At 42.4% G+C, this 10,456-nt stretch overlaps 1 non-coding gene across 1 annotated transcript; it reads right to left on the bottom strand.

The window, feature by feature from the left end:
* Positions 1-721: 721 nt before the first annotated feature.
* Positions 722-796, bottom strand: TRNAA-UGC (transfer RNA alanine (anticodon UGC)). Its single transcript has one exon. It is a non-coding gene; the product is annotated as a tRNA-Ala (tRNA).
* Between the last annotated feature and the right edge of the window lie 9,660 nt (positions 797-10,456).

Genomic DNA, 10,456 nt, shown 5'->3' with positions numbered 1-10,456 from the left:
TAGTGTGGCTGTGATTTGTTGAAATCTCTATGTACTCGTCGGCATTCTCAGTGCACAAAAAAAAAAATGGAAGCATTGATGTTAAATACCTCGCCTGCTAAATTCCTCTTGAGCTTTTGAATATGCTGGAACACTAAAGCCAAATACTGCTGGAGTCAGAATTGCCAAGGGCAGCAGGGAAGCTGGAAGATGTATGTTTTGCTCCAGGAACTGTGCTGGTCAGGGCAAGATTCCATGGGATGAACTGGAAGGAATCGCTGCTGGTTTCATTTCAGCGCTGCTATGAAAAGGAGCAGTGTGTGCCATTAGCTAGTACAAGTTGCCAACTGTTTTAAGCATGCTAAATAGCAAAGCAGCAAGAATCCACTCTGAATGGCAGGCCACCCCCCTCTTGGAGGTGGCTTTCTTGGAAGAGCCCTTCCTACAGCTTACAATGGACTAGTGACAGCAGGGCTGTCTGCCTAAATTGTCTGCAATATTATTCTGTTATACATTTCCCCCTTCCCTTCCCTCAAGCATTTCCCCAAAATATATAAAGGACATCAGGAGAATGCCCAATGCACAGAATAAGTGTCCAAAAAGTGCATGGTTTTTTATTTGTACACAAAGCTAGGAAACATAGGAATCTGCCTTATAACTGAGTCAGACCATTCTTCTGTCTTGCTCAGAATCATCTACACTGACTCCAAGGTATCAGACAAGAGGGTCTCTCAGTCCTCCCTGGAAATGCCAGGAATTGAACCTGGGACCTTCTGTGTGCAAAGCAGATGCTCTTCCACTGAGCCACAGCTCTTCCCCTCGATCCTCAGCACACTGACCTGGCTACACTTTGGGGACAGAAGGTATAAGAGGAGCATCCACAGCCTTATTGGATGAGTTTCAGCCAATGATATGAACAAAGTACTTGGCACACAAACGCATAGACACACAACTCTACTGTCTACTGCTCCATCCTTGTCATTATTGGCTAGTGAAAGCTAATCAGGTAAGGATTTTTAATTATTATTAATGCATCAATCCCTGAATAGCTCAGTCGGTAGAGCATGAGACTCTTAATCTTAGGGTTGTGGGTTCAAGCCCCATGTTGGGCAACATATCCTGCATTGCAAGGGGTTGGACTAGATGACCCTCATGGTCCCTTCCAACTCTACAATTCTATGAAACCATTGTGTGAATTATCCATTTTAATTGTCTGGATATCTTTCAATTGGGCTTCCAGTTGGGATTTGGAAAAGGTGGCCTTGATCACTCTAATAAACAACCTGCAATCATTGGGCTACTGAGCACATACTTGAGTTGTTAAATATCCCAGGTTCAATCCCAAACATAGAATCATAGAATTGTAGAGTTAGAAGGGACTCTGAGGGTCATCTACTCTACCCCACGCCCTATGCAGGAATCTCAACTATGGATCTGGATTTCGACCTCAGATATCTGTTGTCTATCGAATAATTGTTCATCCCCAAAGATACTTGTGTAATTCACCTATCAGTTTTCATTGTCAGTCTCTGAAAAAAAGGCAAACAATGGTCTGCCTGCCTCACAAGGTTGGAGTGAGGTAAACAAAATAAGGAAGCATATTATATAATAGCAGACTACATTTTTTATGTCTTTGACATCCAGTTCCGAAAAAGCTGTCTCTTTATCACATACTAACTTAGATAAGAAATCGAACTGCAACAGATGGAAAGGGGTATGCAGATGAGAGCAAATTAGTTATGGCTCAATTTAGTTCCACAAGACCAGGCATCCCCAAACTGCGGGCCTCCAGATGTTTTGGCCTACAGCTCCCATGATCCCTAGCTAAGAGGACCAGTGGTCAGGGATGATGGGAATTGCAGGCCAAAACATCTGGAGGGCCGAAGTTTGGGGGTGCCTGCACAAGACAGACTAAATTGCCTGATTGGGGAGGAGCAAAGGCAGTACCTCCTCTGTGCAGTATATTTTCAATTATTGTGGGTTCTAAGGGTGGAATACTCAAACTTCCATTCCCTCATGGGTTCTGCTTCACCTCAGCATTCAGTGGAGACAAGTAAGTTCAGCTTTCTATTGACTTTGAACAATGCCTTAAAAAGGATGTTGTGGTTACTTAGAGCCAGCATGGGTTTCTCAAAAACAAGTCATGCCATATTAATCTTATTTCTTTTTTGATAGAGGTACAAGCTTAGTGGATCAGCAGAATGCTGTGGTCATATCCTGTCTTGATTTCAGTAAAACTTTGGTCAAAGTCCCCTATAATATTATTGCAGCGGATCTGGTAATAGGTGGGTTAGACAATGTTACGCTTAGGTGGATTTGTAGCTGGGGGCAAATATATGGTTCTACAGTTAGGTGGGAAAAATCAGACGCACAGATATAGGTCCAGTTTTGGGCACCACAGTTTAAGAAGGATATTGACAACCTGGAACATGTACAGAGGAGGGCGACCAAGATGATCAAGGGTCTGGAAACCAAGCCTTATTAGGAACAGTTGAGGGAGCTGGGTATATTTAGCATGGAACAGAGGAAAGTAAGAAAACAAATTACCAGAAAGGAGATTCCAACTAAACATTAGGAAGAACTTTCCAAGGATAAGAGCTATTGGGTAGTGGAATAATGCTCCCTCAGAAGGTGGTGGATGTTTTCAAGCAGAAGTTGGATGGCCATCTGTAAGGGCTGTTTTAGTTGTGATTCCTGCAATCCAGTGGGTTGGACTAGTTGGTCCTTGGGGTCCCTTTCAACTCTACAGTTCTATAAACATGACTACTGCAGTGAGGCACAACAGCCACATACAACCTTCCCTTCACTGGCACAAGCACACCACACATATACAGATGAAGCTGATGAGAACCATCACACCTAGTGGGACTAAATCGTGCCAAGTATATATGAGAAGGAAAGTGGACAGTTCCTTTAAAACAGGGGTGGGGAACCTTTTTTTTTTTTTTTTTTTTTGGCCCAAGAGCAGCATTCCGTTCTGGGTAACCTTCTGAGAGGGCAGGGGCTGCAGGTGAAAGTGGATGGAGCAACAAATGCAAGTTTTCCATTTGTACTGTTGGCTACTTTCTATACACATCTTACTAGCCTCAGTCCAGGCAAGCAAGAGGCATTACTGGAGTTCAAGGACACATTCCAGTTAGACAAAAGCACCCAAGGAGGGTGCAAAGCTGGGTTGGTGAGGACATGGCTGGGAATAGGGAGTGCAGCTGAGGAGAGGCTATGATGTGAGAAGAGTCCTGAGGGCAAGATAGAGACCCAGGCCTGAGGATTAGGAACTGGGGTTACCAAGCCCCCAGCCTTATAATGTACCTGAGCAGTAGCGCATCCAATATCTGCATCACTGCTATTCCTGAGTAGGCAGTTCCTTTCCTTCTCAACTCTGCTTTCTGACTAGCCATAAGAATCCACCGGGAAATGTGATGTTAAAATGCCTGCTGAGAACTGCAAGCAACAATTTGTCTTGGTGATGGTATCTACCCTAAATAATGGTGTCAGTTTCAAATAACATGTTCTTCTTGGTTCCTGAGGCATTTTCCCCATGCTGCATTTAAATTATAAACTCTGTTCGCAATTTTTACAACAGATAGAAACAATCCTATACTTTGAAAACTGCGTAAGCTATATTGTGTTTGAAGCTGTCAGTTCAATGCAATTCTGAAACATCCCTGTGCATAGATAACTATCTTTGTGGGCACCTTCTTAAAGCTGTGATAGGTAATAATGTTCAAAAATTTCACATGCGGGGACTTACACACACACGCCAATGCTCCAACCTTGGGGCCTAGCTCATTTTGAGTTTGCCACCAGTCCATCTTACTTGTCTGTTCCTCCAGCACAACCACCACATTAGATACCCTTGTATATAAGGGGAGATACAAGTGGGGGTGGAGGGTTGCTGCAGATGTAAGTAGTCTTGTAAGTCTCATCCTTAAGGCTTAGATGTTCCTGAGCATATTATTCAGGAATATAATTTCCTGCTATGATGTATTGGTCCATCTACCTCATTATTGTCTAAACTGATTGGCAGCAGCTCTCCAGGGTTTTAGGGAATCTACCTGGAGATACCATGGATTGAACCTAATACTAATACTAATACTAATACTAATTTATTTATTTATTTATACCCCGCCTATCTGGCTGGGTTTCCCCAGCCACTCTGGGCAGCTTCCAACAGAAGTATTAAAATACAATAATTTATTAAACATTAAAAGCTTCCCTAAACGGGGCTGCCTTCAGATGTCTTCTAAAAGTCTGGTAGTTGTTTTTTCTCTTTGACATCTGGATTTTTTGACCTAGGATTTTCTGCATGCAAAGAATGTGGTCCGTCGCCAAGCTAAAGTCTTTCCCCTCACTGAGTACAATAAAGTACAATAAAGTTGCATGGAGAAACAGGAGTAGGTGAATGCTGGAGACAAGCTATCTGAGGCTTCTTTTCCAGGAAAAGGGAAAGCCTCAATAAGGCAAGAAATTCCCCATGAATTCTCTAAGAAAATTCAAGGGGGGACCAATTCAATGATGCGGCAAGCCAGAAGAGTTTGCCTGCCACTGTTGATTGGCTACAGAATGCCCTCCAGAAGTAGTTGGATGTCAACTACCATCAGCCCCAGCCAGCGTGGCCAATGGGCAAAGCTGATGGGTGGTTGAGGCTGATACACACAGGTCTTGCTATCCAAACACAATGCATTCTCAGGAAATTGTGTGTTAGGCAAGCATCTGCATAATGAACTGACGATTTCTATTGATTCCTATGTGAAAATTTCTAATCCATTCCTTACCATGGTATGTTGACCCCCAAATGATGAAAATCCACTTCAAATCCACTTGTTTTTATGCTAACTTGCTCTCAACCTGTGAAGCTTATGAAGCTTACAATGCAATTCAAACATACTCCACACAATACCTGAACATTCAAAGTAAGAGCAACATTTTACAAGTTTAATGTAGGTAAGTATTATGGCCATTGAAATGCGTACAAATTATGAGGAGTTATAATTCATATTTTTCATGCAAACTTTATTCCCCCCCCTTAGTTTTTAGTACAGCTTTATTTCTTTGCTTTCATCTCTTTATCAAAGCTTCCACAGTATTTTCACCATACATGTGAAATTGTATGATCTAAATGAAACCAGTCTTGATCGGCTTTTTATGAAAACTAGGGGCAAAACCAGCTCTGAGGCAAACTGCTCCTTCCATGCAAACAACCTACTATTGTTATTAAGATTTTCAAAATTGCTATATTCACATCTTCAAAAACACCTGGGAAACAACATATCTGCATAATGTGAGGTTTAACATAACTCCATATACATTATGAAAAACTTCTCTTCTGTAAGTGATTGTAGGTTTTATATATACACATACACAGCTCCAAAATCTACCGGTACCTACACACGACCCTTTTAATATCCACTTTCTCCCCTACCCCACCATCTCTATTTATAATATGTGATTTTAGCACATTGTAAAATGTTAAAAGATGACCAACGGCAATCAAAAGCAAGCCTTAACAAAATCTTGTTTTATAAACTCTTGAGAAACAGTGACATATACTGCAACCTTATTCCCTGTATGTCTTCCTCTTTGTAAATGATTTGCTTCCCTCCCTTCCTGTGTAAATAAACAGAAATGTGTCTGTATATTTGGTGTTTTTTTCCTTTGGTCCTGATAATCAAGGGCTATTACGGCAATAGATCTTATCTGTAGAATGGCAGTCCCTCTGCACCTTCAGTTCAGATTTTTGTTTATGCTTGGCTGCAATTGTGGCTGTTTCTGATAGTTTTAGGTCAGCCATGACAGACTATGGGTGACACTAAATAAACAAGCTTGGAGACTGGGACCAGCCAGGAAGGAATGATACTGGTACTCACTCTTTGAATTTCCTTCATTAATCAACTTTTCTTATTATTTAAAAGACCTTTCTGTGTTTGAGTCTGTGTATTATGCTGAGTATAAGATGCAAGTGTCTAAGAATCTCAAAACAGGCAAGTCAGAAGGAAAGAAAAGAGTACTCAGTCTTATAGGTAAAAGAGTTTTGTGCTTCTTGAGAGTTTGTTTATAATTTTTTTACCAATCCAAATTAAACAATTCCACCATCCCAAGCATGATCACTAGAGTTTCTATTACCTGCAAAGCTCTGTAAGTTCTCTTAGTTGTGAGTTGAGGCCCAGCTCCCCGCTTTGTGATGAAATAAGACACATGGACACAAGCATTTTAGGTTAATGGGCTAAAAAGGCCACAACTTTATTGGTTACAGAATGTGAGTGGTATTGGCTTAGGCATTGGATCGAACAGACTATACTTGACTCCTGCCCACTCTATAGGGAGTCACGCAAGGGTTAACAACCTGTAGGGGGAACTTGTTGATGCAAATCAACTGGAAGCTGTCCCCTAGAGTCACCGGAGGGTTGTGTCATAGCCCTAGCCACCACCTGGGCATCGGACCGCTGGATTCCTTTAAGGGAATACCCTTCAAGGGGAGGGGTAGGTGGTGGCCACAATCTCCCCTCCAACACACAAGGTATTTTCCAATGCCTAACCGCCAAACTCTACAAAGTTGTGATGATTTGCTACGAGGTAGGTGAAAAAGCAAGCGGCTGGTGCCAATCTGCCAAGTGGGGAAAATCCTACCTGGCCCCTTGGACAACCAAGGCGACCAACCAAGGTCCATAGCAAGGTCAGGTGCAGAAGCAAAACCTAGAGGGAGGGTGGGAGGGCGAGTGGGTGATCCAAGGAAGCTGGAACAACAAGGCAGCCATTGTCTGGCTAGGGTGCGTGATGCGGGCACAGGACTCCAGTGACGCAGGGGCCCGGCCACGCCCCCCTATGAGCACAAGAAGCTATTCCCGCTCACAATACCTCCCCTTGGGGAAGAGGAGAGGCTTTCCCAGGTCCTATTTTGATGCCCCTAATTAGCTCTCTTGCCCCTACTTCCATTTCCCCTTTCTCCTTACAAAACACTTCTGATTTCAGTAAAAAAAACAACAACCAAACTTTTCCAATCAGGAACCTCTTACAAAGCAAGTAAAATTGTCTGAGGCCTCCCCACTCCCCACCTCCTGAGGCCACAAAACTCAGATTCTCAAAGAGCTTTAATTGTATTCCATTCCCCACCCCATCACCCAGATTGGCTTCAGGATACATATAGTCCTTAGAAGCACAATGTAAAAGGGAATGTTGAATGGCATCATGTGTACAAGGAAGCCAGTGCATCCAAACAGGGAGGTGTAGGTGACTTGGCTGCTCTATGCTGTGGTGCTACATAATATGCAGTTTGCACTCTATAAATGCAAAGCATACCGACACAATGCATTTGTCCACTTCATTGTCAGAAAACTGTATCTGAAAACAATCGCATCTCCTTTGAGGCCACCAGCCAATGCAACAAAATCCTAGCCACTCTGGCTGACACTGCTAGAGTTTAATTAGTTCCACATTTGCGTCTTAGCCAGCTCCAATAAATATGCACGCCTTGGCACAGCTGCATCTCAGCATGTGCACTGAAATTGAAAATGTTTCCTCTGAGGCTGTTGCAATCTTGGCACCACTTCACTTTGCCAGAAGCTGCATCAGTTAACAAATTGCTTGTCCGTTCATAATCACAGCGTAGGTAGATACTTGTTATATGCTTGCGAACATGTGGGCCCAGACTAATTGCTCACCCACACAGTGAAGTAACCATAGAACTCACCCCAAACAGTTGGTTTATAGCTAGAGATAAGGAAACTGCACCTCCCGTTTTTTTTGACTTGACTGACATGAAAACCTGCCAGATGAGCTAGTTTACTCCAAATAGCTTGGAGTTGTTTCTCTCAAAGGGTGTGGCTCAACACACTGGCGTGGCAGGAGAGGGTGGCAAGTGTGGTGGGAAGATTCAAGGACAATCAAAGAAACATTTAAACATTTCAGTGTTATATAATATACAATGGTACCTCGGTTTAAGTACACAATTAGCGCCAACCCAGCTGAAAACAACATGATTTGGGCCTATGGCTGGGTAGTTACATAAACTTTATTTCAAGATGTTAGGCTATGCTAGGAAAATGATGGGGCATGTTAGGAAACTTAGCTTTATTTAATTTTTTTTAAGCAAGGTGGGCTAAAGGAAGTTGGAAAGAGACCAAATCTTTAGTTGGAGTAGGAAATAGTATCTTAAGATTCTCATTCAATTTTCTCTGATAGCTTTGTCGATGCACCACCTTCATAGGTGTACAAATCAGTGCAGTTCAGAATGGATTGGTACACCATCTTGATTCAAAATGGCGTCGGATGGTATGCAAGCATAGACAAAAACTGGCTTTTCCATCTCGGGACTTGTCATGCCAAACTGGACAACAATATCTCAAAAAGTGTACAGAAGTGACAGAAGGACAGGCAGGGGGGATCATTCTTCATACAAATTATTTTCCACTTTCCTTTATGTTGCCAAGTCTTTCTTAAAAGCTCAAAATATTATCTTCTATAGGAAGGGAAAGGCTGTACCTCAGCAGCAGAGCATCTGCCTGGAGAGCAGCTGACAGTCAGTGCAGACACTGCTGATTGGATGGGCCAATGGTCTGACTCAGTGTACGGCTTTGTTCCTAAGATAATATTATTTGACTGTAGTGAAATCTGTCAACAACGTATGCATTATTTATTTCGGTTACAATAATTTCAGTTGCAACCTTGAGTGTGTGGTCTTTTATCACTGGCTATGTTGTACTCCCATGACTCATTGGCTTGGTAACATGCAAGGCCAGATTAGATCAACAAATTGATACTGGGTTTGAACCAGGAAGGCTTGGGTGCATGCCCTGAGTCTCTGCATCTTGTGCCACTGGGGATCTAGAGGAGAGAAGGGAGCTGCACACATTTCCAGCTGGGGCATTGACATCACAGCCCACAACCCTCCTGGCCTAGAAATGCAGGTGATTTGCCTAGAGTGCAAATCCTGTGCTACCAACTTATACAGTATAAAGACTCTTAAGAATTGCTGCCTGCAGGCTCCAGACCCTCCCGCTGCACTGCCCGAATTCAGCCTGTCATCAGCCTTCAGTTGCCTCCCTGCCTGGCTCTCTTGCCCTTGGGCCTGAGAATCTGACAAGTGCGAACAAAATAGTCAGGATGGTGCCTACCACCTAGACAGCAGTTATCTCTATCAGAAAACAATAATCAACTTCAATATTAGCTGACAGGTATGTTGACTCTCTCAATGACATACTTGTTGGTCTTCTCGGAATGGCAACCATCAAACCTTTCGCTGACAGAAGCACTGCCTCTAATGTAACAAGGTGGCATGTGGGAAGACTGTGGTGGATAACTTTGTGTGCAGTCATCCATAGCCCCAGTCCTGTAAATAAAAGAAGGCTGTCTCACAGGTTATAATTAAAGTCCCATCCATCACTGTTAACGGCACCTTTTGAACACAAATCCTTTGTGCGAGTTGTTGAGATCTACAATTAACTTGCAAGTGTCTGTCTTTCGAGAATGGTCAAATGGCTTCTTCCAGAAGAAGGGTGGAAGGATTTTGAACTTCTTTCCTACTGAACAATTCATGATGATTCACCCCCCCCCACACACACACACATTTCCAATAGCCAAACCTAGGTCAGTTGATAAATCGCTGTGGAAGTGGTAAACTGTCTTCTTGCTGTGCTCTGCACATTATGAACGAATGTCCGACCTGGCTTCTTCCAAAGCTGAAAGTGGTAGAAGGCAATGTCAGAGAAGTGAAGACAGTCTGCATTCAACAAGAGAAAGTCCACAGTTTTATTATTTGTTTTGTTGTTTACATTTTTAACCCTCCTCTTCATGCTAAGCATACAGCAATAAAACATAATATTACAATAAAATCAAAATGCAACACAAACAATGTTATCAGAAGTACAGAAAGAACAGATTTAAGCAGAGCAAATGAAATGAGAGCAGCTAAATAAACGAGAGCCTGAAGCCTTTTCCATAATGGCCAAATTGTGGTTAGGCCATTATGTCTAAACTAGGCTACTGAGTCCTTTGGTGCCAGATAATCAGGCTAGGTAAGTAATATTTGTTTAATAATAATAATAATAATAATAATAATAATAATAATAATAATAATATTACAGCGACATTGGGGCTTGAAAGCTTACAGAGTGCACATTCCTTCCACAGTGAAGAATACTATTTGCTCTTGAGGAAGGGGAGAGGTTTAAGCTGAATGTGTGGTGCTTGGTGCTAGATGCAGAGGAGATTGCAAATTAGTAGTAAGAGATTGTGTACATGACATTAAAAGTGATATTCGGAATTATTATTATTATTATTATTATTATTATTATTATTATTATTATTTATACCCCGCCCATCTGGCCGGGTTCCCTCAGCCACTCTGGGCGGCTTCCAGCAAAACACTAAAATACAGAAATCCATCAGACATTAAAAGCTTCCCTAAACAGGGCTGCCTTGAGATGCCTTCTAAAGGTCTGGTAATTGTTGTTCTTTTTGACCTCTAGTGGGAGGGCATTCC

This window comes from Zootoca vivipara, chromosome 1 (assembly GCF_963506605.1).
Source record: "Zootoca vivipara chromosome 1, rZooViv1.1, whole genome shotgun sequence".
Classification (NCBI taxonomy): Eukaryota; Metazoa; Chordata; class Lepidosauria; order Squamata; family Lacertidae; genus Zootoca; species Zootoca vivipara.
Note: the sequence above shows the minus strand (reverse complement) of the source record. Positions and strands in the feature narration are given on the sequence as shown.